Here is an 18,345-nt window from a genome sequence, read left to right on the forward strand (position 1 = left end):
ACCAAAAACAATATATGTACATTTTCTAATATACATAATCCTTTATATTTACTATTAAGACTGCCTGGACTTGCAATTTAGAAGAAAATCACTTTCAGACTTGTAAAATCTCTTGAAAAATAATTTTAAACAAAGTAGACAAAGATAACTTCTTATCTTAAAATATAATTACAACATTTCTTTTCCTAATCTATTCTTTAAATTGAGGCGTTATAGATATTTTGGTCATATTTTGTTAGTGAAAGAAATCAATTTATCCTGGAATATTTTTTATACTAGGAAGGCCAATTTTCTTTGCTAAACTTTAAACCTGATGGCTTAAACGCCTGAATTTTCCTCCTATTTATAGCTTAAGAATATTTTTAAGTCTCTTCAATCTAGTAACTTATTCTGTTATTTTCACTCTTCAACCTCCTACCACTACCCGCATATAAAGTTGGTTTAGGGCCGACAAGCCGGCAACACATTATGTTAATCTTATGATTTAAATGTCTTTTTCATAATTTATTGTACTATTTTAGTAAATCCATAAATTAAAAAAATCTAGTGTAATAACAAAGAAGGTTCAAATGTTGCTGTAGATCACACGTTCAAATCCTAAGTGTGACACTCTATTATGTTTTACCTTGATCTTCTTTTATGAATTTTTGGCTCCGCTCTTGATTATGACAGTTTTTCCAAGCTCAAATAAACTCCAACTTTTCAACAATTAATATATATTCTTCCTTTATTAAATCTCTTAACAAGAAATAAATTTTAGTTTGATTTAAACATCAGGTAAATTTTTGCTTAAATAAATTCTACTCCTATTTTGTAATAGGGTGATTTGAACAAATAGGACATTTAGGTACCACTCTTGATTTTTTGAGCCTATTTGCCCCACGGGCAGAACTTCAAATTTAACAAGTGTTGCCCTTGCTTTCCACATGGGCAACCCTTTTGACTTTCAAAGTTTGCCCATGAGAAAGACGAGGTCAAAAATTCAAGACCATCCATTTTAAAGGGCATTAAACGTAATTTCCTATTTGTAATATATCCCATATTAAAAAGGGATCATTAGATCATTACATAAGCAACTGATCGAATTCATTATTTTTTCTAGCTATACATAAATTATATACGATTATAGACATATTATATATAAATTATACATATGTTATATATTCACTGATTGTTTTTGGTTTAAGAGGTTGGGTGAACGATTATTTAGGTTTATTAAGAGTACTACCTGACAACTCAGTTGTAGATGTATTTATATGTATAGTTAATGATAGTTAGTTAGTTGAGTGTGTTAGTAAAGGTATCTTTGTAATTAGCTAGTGATAGTTAGTGGAGTATTTTCATACATGTATATATTAGACACAATACAGAAATACAATTGGATTTCTTTTCCCACTTTACTGTTTCTCCAGAAGCTTCTGTTGCTCTCTCTCTCTCTCTCTCTCTCTCTCTCTCTCTCTCTCTCTCTCTCAAATCTGTTCTTCGTGAGCTTGAGTTGCTGCAGCAATGGCAACTTCTACTCAACTTATTCTCTTGGTTTTGATATGATATCAAAGCTAAGGCTCAGTGTTGACTCAATTTTTCGTTCAGTCTCATCCCTAATTTTTGTTCGATTCAAGATTGCAAGTCAAAATTGGAAAACCCTAATTTTTACCCACAGTCTCTCAGATTTGTCGATTAATTCATCTCATATCATGGCTGTAGACGGCGATACTTTAGATTCAACTAATTCACTAAATGTGAATAAAAATACATTGGATTCGACCAATCCATTATACATGCATCCTTCGGAGAGTGCCGGATCGACACTGGTGCCGATGGTATTTGACGGAACCAGTTATAGATCCTGGAGAAGAGGCATCCTTAGAGCCCTTTCAGTGAAAATAAGGTCGATTTCATCAGCGAAAAATGTAAGAAGCCAAATTCCGGCTACCCGACATTCGAGCAGTGAGAGAGATGGAACGATATGGCGACGTCGTGGATTCTCAACTTACTTTCAAAAGACTTGGCAGATAGCTTACAGTATGTGATCGATGGAAAGGAATTTTGGCAGGAACTGGAGGATAGGTACAATCAGACGAATGGAGCGAAATTATACCGGCTTGAGAGAGAAATCAATGACCCAAGTCAGGGAACCCTAGACATTACAGGATATTATACAAAAATAAAGAAGCTTTGGAAAGAGTTAAACACATTAATGCGCACATTGTAAGTGTCAATGTACTTGTAGTGCCAAGGCAAATATGCACAAGGCTGAACAAGACAAACGGCTAATTAGATTTCTAATGGGGTCAAATGAGATCTACACAATTGTGAGAGGAAGTATTTTGATGATGAATCTGTTGCACAACATTGCACATGCTTTTTCTATCCCAATTCAGGAAGAAAAACAAAGAGAAGTTAGGCCAAATAACCATCTAATGATGAAGTCTACTTCAATGAAGGTCAACGGACCTACAAATCTAGCTTTTAGGACAAATTATGCTCAGCAGAGGAACACTATAGAAAACAACTCATATAGAGGCAGTTATCCACCTAATATGTCACACTTGTTTTGTGACTACTGCAAGAAGCAAGGAAACACTAAAGATAAATGCTACAAACTACACAAATTTCCCTAGGACTTCAAATTCACCAAAGAAAAAAAATGTGGCATCTGCTGCAAATGTACATGGAGGGCCTGAAGGGATGATTCCTAGAGGATGTAATTAAGTTGATATTGGGAATCAAAGCACGGGGATTCAGAGCCTGACAAAGGAGCAGCATAATCAACTTTTGCACCTATTGGAGAATTTCATGACGGAAATACAATTGAAGTCTCAAACATCATCACTAGTGGGGCAATAAATTTTGTAGGTATATTGGCCTGCTCTACTCATAAAGAAATAATTGGATCTTTCATGTAAATGCTTCAAATCATCTGATGAATTTTGAATTTTAGATTCCGGAGCTTCTAACCATATGTCCTATAACAAAGACCTGTTAACTAACACTAGAATTCTACCTTATCCTTTCCTAGTGACCTTACCAAATGGATACAAAGTTAAAGTGATATAAATTGGCGATGCAGTCCTTAGCTGACTTTACATAAAGTTTTGTTTGTTCCTAGTTTTAAGTTCAATTTAATCTCAGTTCATTCTTTAACATCACATCTTAAGTCAATTGTCCAATTCTCTGATTCCTCATGTATTTTACAGGCCCCTTCAATGAAGAGGCCTCTGGAGATTTGTAGAGCAAGGAATGGTCTGTACTTCCTCTGCTCAAAGTGCCAGTTCCTTGGTTCAGCTACTGTCCCCACTTCTCTCATTTCAAATTCATATTCTATTTATGTTAGCAATTCATACAATGCACAACCACACAAATCACATGTATCACCTACTGTAAATACTGTCCACTCAGACAATAAAGAAACTTGTTCTGCTGATTGCCGTTCATCATCATCTGTAAATGTTCCACTTTCAAGCAATAAGAAAGGTTCTTGTATATCTTCATGTTTTACTAATGTGTATGTATCTTTTTCTAATTCCCCATCTTATGGAAATTATGTTATTTATTTGTGGTATAATAGATTGGGCCATGTATCCTTTATAAAAATGAGGGGAATATCCTCCATATATGTGAACTTTGCACCCAAACAATCATTCTTATGTTCAATTTGCCCTACAGCCAGATAAACAAGACTACCATTTCCAAAAAAAATCACATCACCTGCCAATGTCTTTGAATTGTTACACATAGTCACACATGACAATTATAAATACTTTCTTACCATAGTTGATGATTTTAGTAGATCAACATGGACATATATTCTGAGTTGCAAGAGTAGTACACTTCAAGTTCTAAAAACCTTTGTGTGTATGATAGAAAACTAGTTAAACTCTTCCATTAAATCCATGAGGTCTGATAATGACTGGAGTTTATCAACAATGAAACCTCATCCTTCTTTCATTCCAAATGAATTATACACCAGAAAATATGTCCATACACACCTCAACAAAATAGTGTGATTGGAGAGGAAATACAAATATTTGTTGGAAACTGCAAGAGCCCTACTATACCAGTCCAAGTTGCCTATCAAATATTGGGGAGAATGCATCCTCACAGCCACATACTTGATTAACAGACTACCCTCTACAATCCTGAATAATAAGTCACCTTTGAAATGCTTTACAAGAAGGAACCCAACTATTCACACCTTAAAAGCTTTGGATGTTTATGTTATCCTACCACTCTTAAGACTCATAAAGACAAATTTGAGCCTAGAACTGAACCTCATGTCTTTGTAGGTTACCCTTTTGGCAAAAAGGGTACAAAGTACTAAACATGGCCACTAAAAGAATACAAATTTTAGGGATGTACAATTCTATGAACATGTCTTTCCTTTTGTAGTGTCTTCTGATCACACCTCTTTCCCTTGTGTTTTACCATCTTTTCATTCTGATCCTGTTTGTGAAGGTCATAGAAGTGGTGTCTTGAGTCATAGTCAGTCACCTACTGGGACTTCACCAAGTTCTGTCATCAATACTTTTTCACCAGTTGATCAAAATACTTCTTCACCAGTTGATCAAAGTGACCCTTCACCTATTGATATAGGTATTTCTGAAACCTCACCTAGTCTTTCAAATACTACAAACCATCATACCACTGATACTTCCTCATACCCAAGTCTTACAAGACCATCCAGAGCAATCAAAACACAAAGCTACCTAAATGAATATGTTTATTCTCTTCCAAATCTAAAGAACAATGCCTCATACACTGTTTTACTCAATATTCCCCCTTCAAATCACCAACATATATTTTTTACTGCATTAAGCAAAGATAGTCAGCATATGATGAGAAGCATTTCTCATGAATCTGAGCCATGTTCTTATGAGGAAGCAACCTTAAACTCCGCATGGCAAGCAGCCATGACACAAGAGTTTGAGGCTTTGTATGCTAACCATACTTGGGATTTAGTGATATTGCCTGCAGGTAAGAAAGCTATATAATGAAAATGGGTATATAAAATCAAGCACAAAGCAGATGGCGCTGTTAAGAGGTTCAAGGCAAGACTTGTGGTGAAAGTATACACACAACAAGCTGGAATAGACTATACTAAAATATTTTCTCCAGTTGTCAAGATGACAACTATTAGGACCCTGATCAATATAGCAGTTAAAAGAGGCTGGGACCTATTCTAATTAGATGTGAATAATGCAGTCTTACATGGAGACCTAGATAAAGAAGTGTATATGGATGTATCACAGGGACCGCGGATTGAGGATCCTGGTCTAGTTTGCAAATTAAACAAGTCCTTGTATGGACTGAAACAAGCAAGCAGGGAGTGGTATGGCAAGCTGACTGAGGCATTGTGCACCTGGGTTTTAGACATTCAGACAATGATTACTCATTGTTTTGTAAGAAGGTTGACTCTTCAATTATGCTTGTGGCTGTCTATTTTGAAGATGTAATCCTTACATGTGCAAATGTAGAAGAAATTAAGACACTAAAACTTTCCTCCATGATCAGTTCAAAATCAAGGATCTAGGGAGGTTGCATTATTTCTTGGGACTAGAAGTGTTCTACAAATATAATGGGGCCCTCATTTCTCAGAGAAAGTTCATTGCAGATCTGTTGAAAGAGTATGGCAATCAGTACACTACGGTCTCTTCTCCTCTTGACTGTACTGTCAAGCTGAAGGCAGAAGAGGGAGCCCTATTGGCAGATCCTACTCATTATAGAAAGTTTGTTGGGAAACTCAACTTCCTCACTAACACAAGGTTGGATATTATCTATAGTGTTCAACACTTAAGTCAATTCATGCAAACATCTAGAGAGTCTCATCTTAAAGTTGCCTTCCATGTCTTAAGATATCTTAAGAATGATCCAACCTTGGGCATTTTCTTTTCCAACAACCCAGATTGTACTGTGAAGGCCTTCTGTGACTCGAATTGGGTTGCATGCCCTGATTCTAGAAGATTAGTGAGTGGACACATTATCTTGCTAGGTGATATCCCTATTAGCTAAAAATCCAAGAAGTAGGAAACAATCCCCCTCTCCTCTGTAGAGCCAGAGTATAGATCTGTAAGAAAGGTGGTTGGAGAACTAGTCTGGCTTAAAAAATTCCTAGAAGAACTAACAGTTCCTTGCCCACATCCTATCTCAATTTTTTGTGATAGCCGAGCTGCATTACGCATGGCAAGAAACTCAGTATTTCATGAACGTACCAAGAATATAGAAGTGGATTGACATTTCGTACGAGACAAATTGCATGATGGCCTTATCACCCTACATCACATCTCCACATATGCTCAGCTAGCAGACATACTTACCAAGGCCTTAACAGGGATCAAGCATGCCTCCATGTTTGGCAAGTTGGAAGTGAGTTCCTCACCTCTAACTTGAGGGTGGTGGGTGGGAGTTTAGGGGGGGGAGGGGTATTAAGAGTACTACCTGATAGCTGTCACGACCTAAAATCCCACCTCAGCCGTCGTGATGACACCTAGTCTCTAAGACTAGGTAAGTCGATTTCAATTAGATTTCAAGCCATTTTTAATTTGTTTTTGTATAAGTAATCAAAACTAACAGCGGAAACAAATATGAAAATCTCCCAAGACTGGTAATACTGAGTCACAAACTCTAACTGAATACATAGAATGATCTCAAGGATCGAATACTCAATACTGTTTGATTAAAAATTAACAGTACAATAAAATGAAAAGACTCCAAGGGACTGCAATGACCAAACAACTCTACCTTGAATCCTTACGATCCCGCTTTAATTATGTCCAAGTCCGATATCTTCAATACCTGGCTCTGCACAAAAATGTGCAAAAGTGTAATATGAGTACACCACAGTCGGTACCCAGTAAGTATCAAGACTAACCTCAGTGGAGTAGTGATAAGGTACAATCAAGACACTCACTAGTCTATTAACCTGTGCAATATAGTATACAAAATAATAGGAAACAAATACAATAATGGCAACACTAATCAACCAGTAATATGCATAGCAAGGCAACAAGAACACCATCAATATTGCTCAACAAATAATAAATACGAGTACACCCAATTAATTCAAGTCTTTCAAATACAAATCTTTCGCCTATATACTTCTCAAATAATAATCCTTAGGATATAATACTATCCAATAAATATATTTCGAATATACTCCCTTCAAATAAATATCTTTCAAATAAATCTCTTTCAAATATAATTCCTTCAAATAAATATCTTTCGAATTTGATTCTTTCACATAGATCTTTTTGAATAATAATCCTTCTAAATAAATATTTTGAATATAATTCTTTCAATTCGAAGTCACCATGTGACACCTCATTTCAAAATCATAAAATATGGGTCTCAACCCACTTTCATATTTCCACGGCATGTCGTGCCAAATTTCTCTATCATAACCGCACGGACAACTCACATGCCACTATCATCATCATCATTTAGCCACGGCACCTCATACTATCATTTCATATCACAAATGCACGGACAATTCACGTGCCAATATCATCATTATTTACTCACGGCACCTCGTGCCCACATTTCATATCATAATTCGCCTGGCAATAGCCACATGCCCCCAATTTCAACATAAATAAGACTATTACCAATTTACCAACAACAAGACCAATTGCACAAGATATAAAAATAAACACAAGGAAAATCACAACATCACATAAAAATCACCAACGCAACAACTCCACATCATCACATATCATCCCCGACAATAGCCACCCTTATCACTCCTATAATAGACTCCCTTATCCCTACGCTCTGACAATATCAATAGCCACCCTTATCGCTCCTATAGCCACCCTTATCTCTCCTATAGTCATCCTTATCACTCCGCCCAAACAATATCCCAACACACATAACAACGGTAAAATTCCACCCTTATACCCACATAACATCAACAGTGGAATGCCACCCTTATATCCTCAAAATAATAACTCAAATAACATAACAATTTACACGGAATATTATCACGGCAACATAACAAAAACCAATTAATATCACAAATTGCCCAACGGCCACAACCAAATTCTAAAGATATAACAAAATCAATTATTTTCACAACAAATAGCCCAAGGCTCCACACAATGCGTATAAAATCTCGAATCAACAACAATGATGGAAAAATAACTCAGCATACGACAACACCTTTTGTTTTTATACAAGTTTTTGGTAAATATACTAACACATATTCTTAAGCTTATTTAATTAATTATTTACAGAGGGAAAATCCATAATGAAATTAAATTCCAAGAAATATCAAATCATCAAACTCACGGAATTCACATTAAGATACAAGTAAAAATCACATCAAACTGTCATTTAAAAACAAATACAACAAACACGAATTGAGGCATGGAAAATAGATGGTTTAATAAATGCCAACAATTATCCAATTTACTACACAATATGTCTAAGACTTTAACCCAATATATTTTGCACCTATAAGCCTGAGTACGTACTCGTCACCTCCCGTACACGACTTTTTACATTTCACAAATGGCACATAAGACTCGATGCCTAAGGGGTAATTCTCCCATTCAATGTTAGGCAAGATACTTACCTTTTTGAAGTTATGCCGATATTTCAAAATTGCATTCTTGCTTGAATTGACCTCCAGACAGCTCAAATCTATCCAAATTAATTGTACAACTTCATTAAAATTCATCGAAAATAATTTCGGACAATAAAACTTCAACTTAAAAATTTATTCCAAAAAGTCAACAATAGTCAACGCGGGGCCTGCCCCTTGGAACCCGACATAATTTTTATGAAATCAGAACACCCATTCCGATACAAGTTCAACCATATCAATTTTATCAAATTTCGATAACAACTCGACCTCCAAGTCTTAAATTTTTCGTTTTTGGAAGATTTTGCAAAAATCTTAATTTCTTCCATTTAAATCCGAATTAAACGATGAATATAACCATGAATTTATAAAATATAAACACCTTCGGGTATAGGACAATTACTTTAGTTGAAATTGTGAAGAAATCCTCAAAATCGCCCAAGAACGGAGCTCCAAAAATTCCAAAACGAAATGTTAAAGTGATTGATTTTTGGTCCTTATGTTTCTGCCCAGTTCCGCTTCTGCGAGCACTGTTCACGCTTCTGTGCTACCTCCGCTTTTATGATCACTGTTCACGCTTCTGCGATCACTGTTCATGCTTCTGTAAAAAAAATAAAATAGCAAGCTGCCAGCTTTGCTTCTGCGTTCTTACTTGCGCTTTTGCGATTGCGCAGGTGCGCAGAAATGTCCGTTTCTGTGAGTTCAAGCCAGCCTCTGTCCAGCTCCCTTTCCAATCACTTCTGCGATGAAATTTCCGCAGAAACGAAAGCATCAGCTGTTGCCCAGAAATTCCAGTAGCTTTTCTTCAAGTCCGAATTGATCCGTTAACCTTCTAAAATCCACCGGAGGCTCTCAGAACCTCAACCAAATATACCAATACGTCCCAAAATATAATAAGAACTTAGTCGAGGCTTCAAACCATGTCAAACAATGCCAAAATTATGAATCGCGCAACGAATCGAATTAAGAGTTTTCAAATCTTCCAACTTCTATATTTTATGCCGAAACGTATCAAATCAATACGTAATGACTTTAAATTTTGCCCACAAGTCATAAATGATGAAATGGAGCTATTCAAATTTTCGGAATCAAAATCCAACCTCGTTATCAAAATTTCAACCTTCGGTCGGACTTTCCAAAAATCTTCCATTTTCCAACTTTCGCCAAATGCGTCGAATTGTCCTACGGACTTCCAAATCCAAATCCGAACATACACCTAAGTCCGAAATCACCATACAAAACTATTGACATCATAAAAATTCCATTCCGGGGTCGTTTGCTCAAAAGTCAACTCTCTGGTCAACTCTTCCATTTAAGCTTCTAAATAGGAATTGTTCTTTCAATTTAATTCTAAATCTTTCGAAAATCAAAATCGACCACACCCGCAGGTCATAATACATATTACGAAACTGCTTGAGACCTTAAGTCACTGAACGGGGAGTTAATTCTTAAAGCGACAAGTCGGATCGTTACAATAGCTCAACTATAGCTGTATTTATATGTATAGTTAATGGTAGTTAGTTAGTTGAGTAAGTTAGTAAGTGTATCTTTGTAATTAGCTAGTGGTAGTTAGTGGAGTATTTTCATACGGGTATATATTGGACACATTACATAAATACAATTGAATTTCTTTTCCCACTTTATTGTTTCTCTAGAAGCTTCTGTTGCTCTCTCTCTCTCTCTCTCAAATCTGTTCTTCGTGAGCTCGAGTTGTTGCATCAATGGAAGCTTCTACTCATACTTAGTCTCTTGGTTTTGACAAGGTTAAATTAGAAATTTTTATAAAGTACTATAGTTTAGAGCCTAATTATCATACGTAATTATAGTTTGCCTAATTATCATCCGTAGCTGCTGTGCAATTGTTACAAGCTTGTATAACTTATGTTGAGACGTGCACCAAATACAACTTGTGCCAACCGTATTCGTTCGCACACCTAATACAACCAAGCTGAAATACAAAAATATAAAAAAATAGAATACCTTTGTTAAAAGTCGAACTCAAGACCTCCACTTACTAAGCATGTGCTTTAACCAACTGAGCTACGAGAGCTTGTTGCTCTTTTGTTTCAGTTCAAATTTCAAAATAATTGATCTCTTGTTTCAGTATATCAAGTATATTTGCTGTAAAATTTACTATAAATGGTAATTTTCTAAAAATATAGTTACGAATGATAAATATAGTGTATATGTTTGTTGTGTTGCAGAATATTTTCTATTAAAAAGAAGAGTATTTAAGACATTAAAAGCAACGAGTTAGAAGTGGGTCAAGCCCATAATTTGAAACAATTATGCTACTCAGCGAGGCTTACGCTTCGGGGTGTCAAATGGGTGAGTTAGGTCGATTTTGAGCGGGTCAAAATGGGATGAGTCTATAAATAATCCACCCAAAAGTTACTTGGGCTGAGATGAGATAGGGCAAGATGGGCTAAAATTTGGGTCATAACCCAACCCACTTAGCTCTTTTTTTGGTAATAATTGTGAAATATTACCATAGCACAAACTCAAAGATTACACCTAAAGAGCACCTCAGTCCTCGACTTCCTTCCAAGAAGGATATCTAAGCTATGAGGTCTCAGAACTTAAAAAAAGAGGAACTCGACTAACTATATATATTTTTCTTATCAAATCTTCATATCTTTTCTCTATCTTTGACTTCCTAAACATATTAACCCTTTCTCTAACTTTAACCTGAATTTGTTGTATTACTATTTTTCTATTTACATCCTGCCCTCTAGACAATTTTCAGTTCCTGGTAATCCAAGTGTGATAGACCAATGCTCCAAGTGCAGCAACTATGATTCTTTTCCTTCATTTAGTCCAATATTTCTTACCCAACTGATAAAGGCTTGATTCAGCTTCATTCTGTTGTATTTCCATCCTACACCAATTGGAGAAGTCTCCCTATAATGTTGTAGTCCATGCACGTTCAGTAAATAAATGGTAAGATGTTTCCATCTTTCCACAATCACATAAACAACACGTTAAGTCATCACATGTCATCCCCATTTTTAGCATTCGATCCTTCGTTAGTAGTTTCCGTAGGGCAGCCAGCCAGAGAATAAATCTATGTTTAGGGATTGTGACTGAGCTACAAATTAGTCTGCTAAATACTATATAGGTAGTATATCCCCTTTCATGGCTAAGTAACTCTTAGACATTGAGTATTTTTTATTAGCAACTAGTAAATACTTCCTATTGTTGTACCAATTTACCATATACCTCTTGAATTTATGTAGTTTCCTCCAGTACAAGCTACTATCAGTTGTGGGAATATGAGTCCAAAAATTCGAACCATTCTTCATATATATCCCATGCACTCATTTAACCCACTACACATCTTTCTTCTCATTCAAAAACCATATCAGTTTGCTTACATATGTTCCATAGTTTGCAGTCCCTAATGCTCATGCCCCCATATTTCTTAGGCAAATAGACCTTTTCCCAAGCCACTAAGAAGTCTCTACATTTCCTATCTACTTCCTTCAGAACACTTTGCGGCAGAATAAAAATTGAGCCCCAAAAGTTGTGTAAAGAAAATAGCATGGAGGTGATGATTTGAACCCTACCTGCATATGATAAGTGTCTGGTTGAGGCTGAACTTATTTTCTCTGTGATCCTCCCCAACATTTGATGGCATTCAAGTTTACTCCATTATTTTGGCGACAACGCCAGTCCTAAGTATCTAATAGGAAAGGTGTCACGACCCAAAATTCATTAAAGATCGTGATGACACCGGACACCGCTGTCAGGCAAGCTAAAAATAAATACTTAATTTGGTTCTCATTTTAATATTTTTGAAGTAATATTTTCCTTCAATTAAATAGTAAAAGATGAAATTCACAATATAAATAATAATATTCTTAACAATTTCAATAAAGAACAACCCATAATCACCCCAAAACTCGGTGTCATAAGTGCATGAGTATCAACTAGGAATGTAATATAAAATACAGCATCTGTCCGGAATACAAATTTGGACAGAAGAAATATAAATACTCTGAAAGAGACTCTACCAGTTGCAGGTCATAATATGAAATGTAGCTCACATAAGTCCCTGCATGGATACACGCCTCTGTTCTCACAAGGCCACTAGTCACATATGTACCTGCATAAAAATGTGCATGAAATGTAGTATGAGTACGTAATTAACGTGTACCCAGTAATTATCTAGCCAAACCCCGGAGGAGTAGTGACCAGGGGTTGATATCGACACTCACTAGTGGTCCAATAATATTAGATACAGTAAAGAGGTAAGTAAATATGAGGCAGAGTAAATAAATGAGATAAACAAGCATAAATCACGTGGTACAAAACCTCCTCTTTACGAGGAACTCAAGCTCTCAATTAGAAATTCCCTCCTTAACCAGAGTGTGTGTGTGTGTGTGTGTGTGTATATATATATATATATATATATATATATATATATATATATAGTGGATCTCGTCAGATAGATTGTCATAACTCAAATCGGAAAAATTCACAAATACACTGTCTTCTTGACAAATATTACGCATGATTCCATGAGGATATGATATAGGAAATACCGAGGCGTACAGCCCGATCAAACATCAATATTTAAACTGTGCACTACCGAGGGTCGAACGACACGAACCACCCGATCCCATAATCCTGCCGAGATGAATGACCCGATCCCATAAGAGTGAAATACATAATCATGCCGAGGCGAATAACCCGATCCCATTAGAATAATAAGCTTTGACAGGTCCTTGACCCCACTCACGAATAAACGTGTGAGTTTTAATTTCTTTAAAGAAAACCTTTCTATGAAGTATATATATCACGGAAACATGTCACAAGAGGAGTAAAGTTATTCGGTGACTAAACTCGTGAAGTCTCTAAAATAGCAAGTCTAGTCTCAAGTAGAAATGGAAAACAAGGAAATTTAATAGGCGAGAAAATGCTCAAATAGTGCAGCTACATCATGATATAACCTAAGCCTACCCGGACAATAACATGAATGTAGCTACGTACGGGCTCTCGTCATCTCGTGCATATGTATCCCCCACAACAAGTATCACACATCACCATACAACACTTAGGGGTATTTTTTCCCTCACAGAGTTAGATAAGAAACTTACCTCGTCTCAAAGCTTACTTTCTGGACCAAAATTGTACTTTAAATCCTCAACTCGGCGCCAAACGATCGAAGCTAGTCAAATATTATATAAAATAGTCAATACATGCTCAAGAGTTCACATCTTAGCTATTAAAGTGATTTTCCAACCCAAATTGAAGAATTCCTAAAATTCACCCCCGGGTCCACGTGCCCGGATTTTATAAATTTTCGAAGATAACCACTACCCATAACATCATGAACTCAAATATATGATTTGTACTCAATTCCATGCCCTAATTCGTGGTCGAAATCCAAAAATATAAATTTCTAGGTTTCTTTCAAAATCCCATAATTTCTATCAATTTTCATGCTTGAATCCATGTAAAAATCATGTATTTAACTCACAATGTGAAGAAGTCACTTATACCATTATAGTTGATGAAGATGGCACTCCAAAAATGCTCCAAAATCGGCTCCCATGAACGAAATAGAGTTAAAATGAGCCAAACCCCTGATTTAAAGAGAACACACTACCCATCATTCATCGCACATGTGATGACCTGACCGCTTTTGCGGCTCCGCAGGTGCGGTCCAAATTCCGCTCCTACAGTCCTCACTGCCTAGCGAAAAACTCGCACATGCGAAAAGCTTTTCGCTTCCGTGGGCATCGCAGGTGCGACCTGCTCTCGCGTATCTGCGCATTTTTACGCACCAACAGCAGCTGCCTCGCTCATGCGCACCCGTAGGTGCGCTGCTCCAGTCTGCTTCTGCGGCTCCCCTAGCTCCAGTCCATTATCACTTCTGCGAGCATTTCGCCGTATCCGTGATCTCGCACATTCGGCCAAAGTTACATAGGTGCGATTACACCAGAAGCATTAAGCTTCAGAAATTCTTAAGTCTAAAAATCGATTTGTTAACCTTTCGGAATCCACCAGAGGCCCTCGGGACCCCAACTAATTATACCAACAAGTCCTAAAACACAATACAGACTTAGTCGAGCCTTCAAATCACGTCAAACAACATCGAAATCATGAATCGCACCCCAATTCAAGCTTGATGAACTTTAGAACTTCAAACTTCTACATTCGATGCCAAAACCTTTCAAATCACGTCTGATTGACCTCAAATTTCGCACACAAGTCACATTCGACAATACAGACCTACTCCAACTTCCGAAATCGGAATCCGACCCTGATATCATAAAGTCCACTCTCGGTCAAACTTTTCAAAACCCTTCAAATTTCTAACTTTCGCCAAAAGGCCCCGAAATGACCTACAGACCTCGAAATCCACTTCCGGACGCGCTCCCAATACCAGAATCACCATACATAGCTATTCTCAGACTCAGAATCCCAAACGGACATCGATAATATTAAAATACACCTCAACCCAATTTTTATGAAATTCTTCCAAAATGCCAACTTTCACAATTGGCGCCGAAATGCTCCCGGGTAATCCAAAACCCGATCCAGACATACGCCCAAGTCCAAAATCATCATATGAACCTGTTGGAACCTTTAAATCCCGATTTTCCTTTAAATTTAAAAACATAACGTTTAATACAATGCCAAAAAATCTAGCAATTTCCGATACAACACTCCCAAAACCTGGTGTCACTGAGTACATGAACATCTAATAAGAGTACAAGTCTGGAAAATACGCTCTATAATAGTATGAGACCAAATATAATAAACAAGGAGATAGAGAAGGAGAGACAAGGTCTGCAGAATACGACATCTACCTCAAAATCTCCTGAAAATTAACTGCGCGGAATGATCTGCACCCGCTATGTTCAGGAACACCTGGATCTGCACACGAAGTGCATGGTGTAGTATGAGTACAACCAACTCAGCAAGTATCAATAATAACTAAGGAACTGAAGATAATTACGAACTACAGAGTCATAGTTCACTTTCAGTAGTTCTAGCAAAGAATAGACATGCTTTCAAATCCGGCAGTTTAAGTCAAATCAATTTATATAGTTCAATTTCAAGTAATCCCGATATAAATTCTTTCAGAGATTTCACAACAATAACAGATAGCAACCAAGTGCAACAACAAATGCAAAGCAAGTACAGCCTCTCAAGCAACAATCACTCAGCTCGTCACAACAGCTCAACCACTCGGCTCTCAGCCCTCAACACTCACACACAATGGGTACCCGCGCTCACTGGGGGTGTGTACAGACTCCGGAGGGGCTCCTATAGGCCAAGCGCCATAATCTGCACGGACAACTCACGTGCAATAATATCCTGCATGGACAACTCACGTGCCATAATATCCTTACCTCACCGGCATGCCATTGGCCTTACTCAGTCCTCAACCTCTCAAGTCTCTCGGGCTCTCAGAAATCACAAGATCAGCCCAAACAAAGATAACAAAGTATATCAACAAATATCCAGAAAGACTGAGGTATAATACGCAAGAAAAATCATGACTGAGTACAAGACAATAATTAAAAAATAATTCAACAAGTACGCGACCTCTACGGGTCTCAACAGTACTATAACATAGCCTAAGCATGATTTCTAGTCAAATTTCTTCAACACATAGAGGTCATATAGCTAACAATAAATTATTCAACTTTACAGTTTCCCGGGACGGACCAAGTCACAATCCCCTCGGTGCACGCCCACACGCCCGTCACCTAGCATGTGCGCCACCTCCAAAATAATCACATGTTAACAAAATCCGGGATTTCATAACCTCAGGACCAGATTTATAATTGTTACTTACCTCAACTCGTGTAATTATTTATTCCGCTATGCCCTTGCCACGAGAATTGGTCTCCAAAAGCCTCGTATCTAGACACAATTAATTTGAATCAGTCAATACAAATTATTATAATTAATTCCACAAGGAAATACTAATTTTTCCATTAAAATCCGAAATTAACTCAAACATTGCCCATAGGGACCACATCTCGGAACCCGACAAAAGTTACAGAAAATGAATGCTCATCCAACCACAAGTCCAACCATATAAATTTCACCAAAATCTGACATCAACTCGACCCTCAAATCTTCAATTAAAATCTATGAAGATTTCTACCATTTTCAACCCAATTCTTACCCATTTGAACTTAACAATCCTTTCACAACCTTATTGGTATATATACATAATACTCTTATACCCAAGAATCATACTATAAATCACTCATTTTTATTCCAAACCCGAAATTGAAGAATTGAGGAAAGAAATTCTTACCTCTTTGAAGCCCTAGTAAGATCCTTGTGAAATCTTCAAACCTTGAACAAGAATTGATGGATAAATGACTAAGTCTTCACTTTATCTCTCTAAAATGCTCTCACCTCTCTCTAAAATATTAGATTTTGGCTCAAAAATGAGCTTCAAGGGCTATAAATCGAAGTTGGGTCGGGTCAAAAATTAGAAAGAATGGAAGCTCTGACACAGTTATACGGTCCGCATACCGGCCGCATAATTTGGCCTCCAAAGCTGGGCGTTACTGACCCGGTCTGCGGTCATTATGCGGCCCGCATACTTGTTCTGCGATCGCATAATGCACCGCAAAACAGGTTTGCGTTATCATAGTGCACCGCATATTTTACTCAAATGTTACCCCTCTCTTGATCCACTTTGCGACCATTATGCGGTCCGCAGAGTGATTCTGCGACCGCATAGTGGTTGCAGAAATGACCATTTTCCAACAAAATTTTCCTTTACACATTGGTGTATTATTCAACCCAAAAAATCCAAGCCGCGACGAGCAAACCTTAATTTCCTTAGCATAATTTTATCCGGGGTCGTTACACATAAGTTAACATCCGGTCAACCCTTTCAACTTAAATTCTAAACCTTGGAACTAAGCGCTCTAAATCATTTCAAAACCTCACCGAACCCAAACCAATTACTCCGGCAAGCCAAATAACAACTGTAATTCATAATTTGAGCAGTAAATGGGGGAACGAGATTGCAATAGTCAGAATGACCGGCCGGGTCGTTACAATAAGCCACCTTAGACACTGCCAAAAGTATCATAGGATGCCACAATGTGCCAACAAGCTACAAACTCGAATGTGATACATAAGGAAACGAACTCTGGAAAGATCTACTCAACCAATATAGATATGGGAAACTGTACTCAATATCACACTGTTGCGACTTGTAACCTGATTCACACATGATATAGTTGCGGCGTGCAACCCGATCTAACCATGATACCCGTGGCAGCGTGCCACCCGATCCATACAACATATCTGTGGCGGCGCGCCACCCGATCCATACAACATATCTGTGGCGGCATGCCACCCGATCCAACCATATACCCGTGGCGGCGTGCTACCCGATCCAAACATAATAATATAAAGAAAAAACACATAGAGTCGTAACACTTATACTCACGAAATGTCCGAAAATAACGCTATGCTAAAACGAACATATCCGGCCTGATATAGAGCACATATTCACATTTAGATCTATCTACGGACCTCAATCCGATTCTGATCGTACCGTACTGGGCTAATAACCCTTCAAGGACCCACAATGAACTATTCACAACACATAAGAACAACCGTCAAATCCGAAACGAACTCACATGGTCCACAACCCAAGGAATAGAATGCCTCTCAGGCATAAACTCTCGCACTTGCAATATTACCATGACCTCTATATTCGGTCTCAATCTTTAACAATCAAGTGACTGGCATGTCACACTTATACAAATCTCATT

The sequence above is a fragment of the Nicotiana tomentosiformis genome, chromosome 10 (assembly GCF_000390325.3).
Source record: "Nicotiana tomentosiformis chromosome 10, ASM39032v3, whole genome shotgun sequence".
In the NCBI taxonomy this organism is placed as follows: Eukaryota; Viridiplantae; Streptophyta; class Magnoliopsida; order Solanales; family Solanaceae; genus Nicotiana; species Nicotiana tomentosiformis.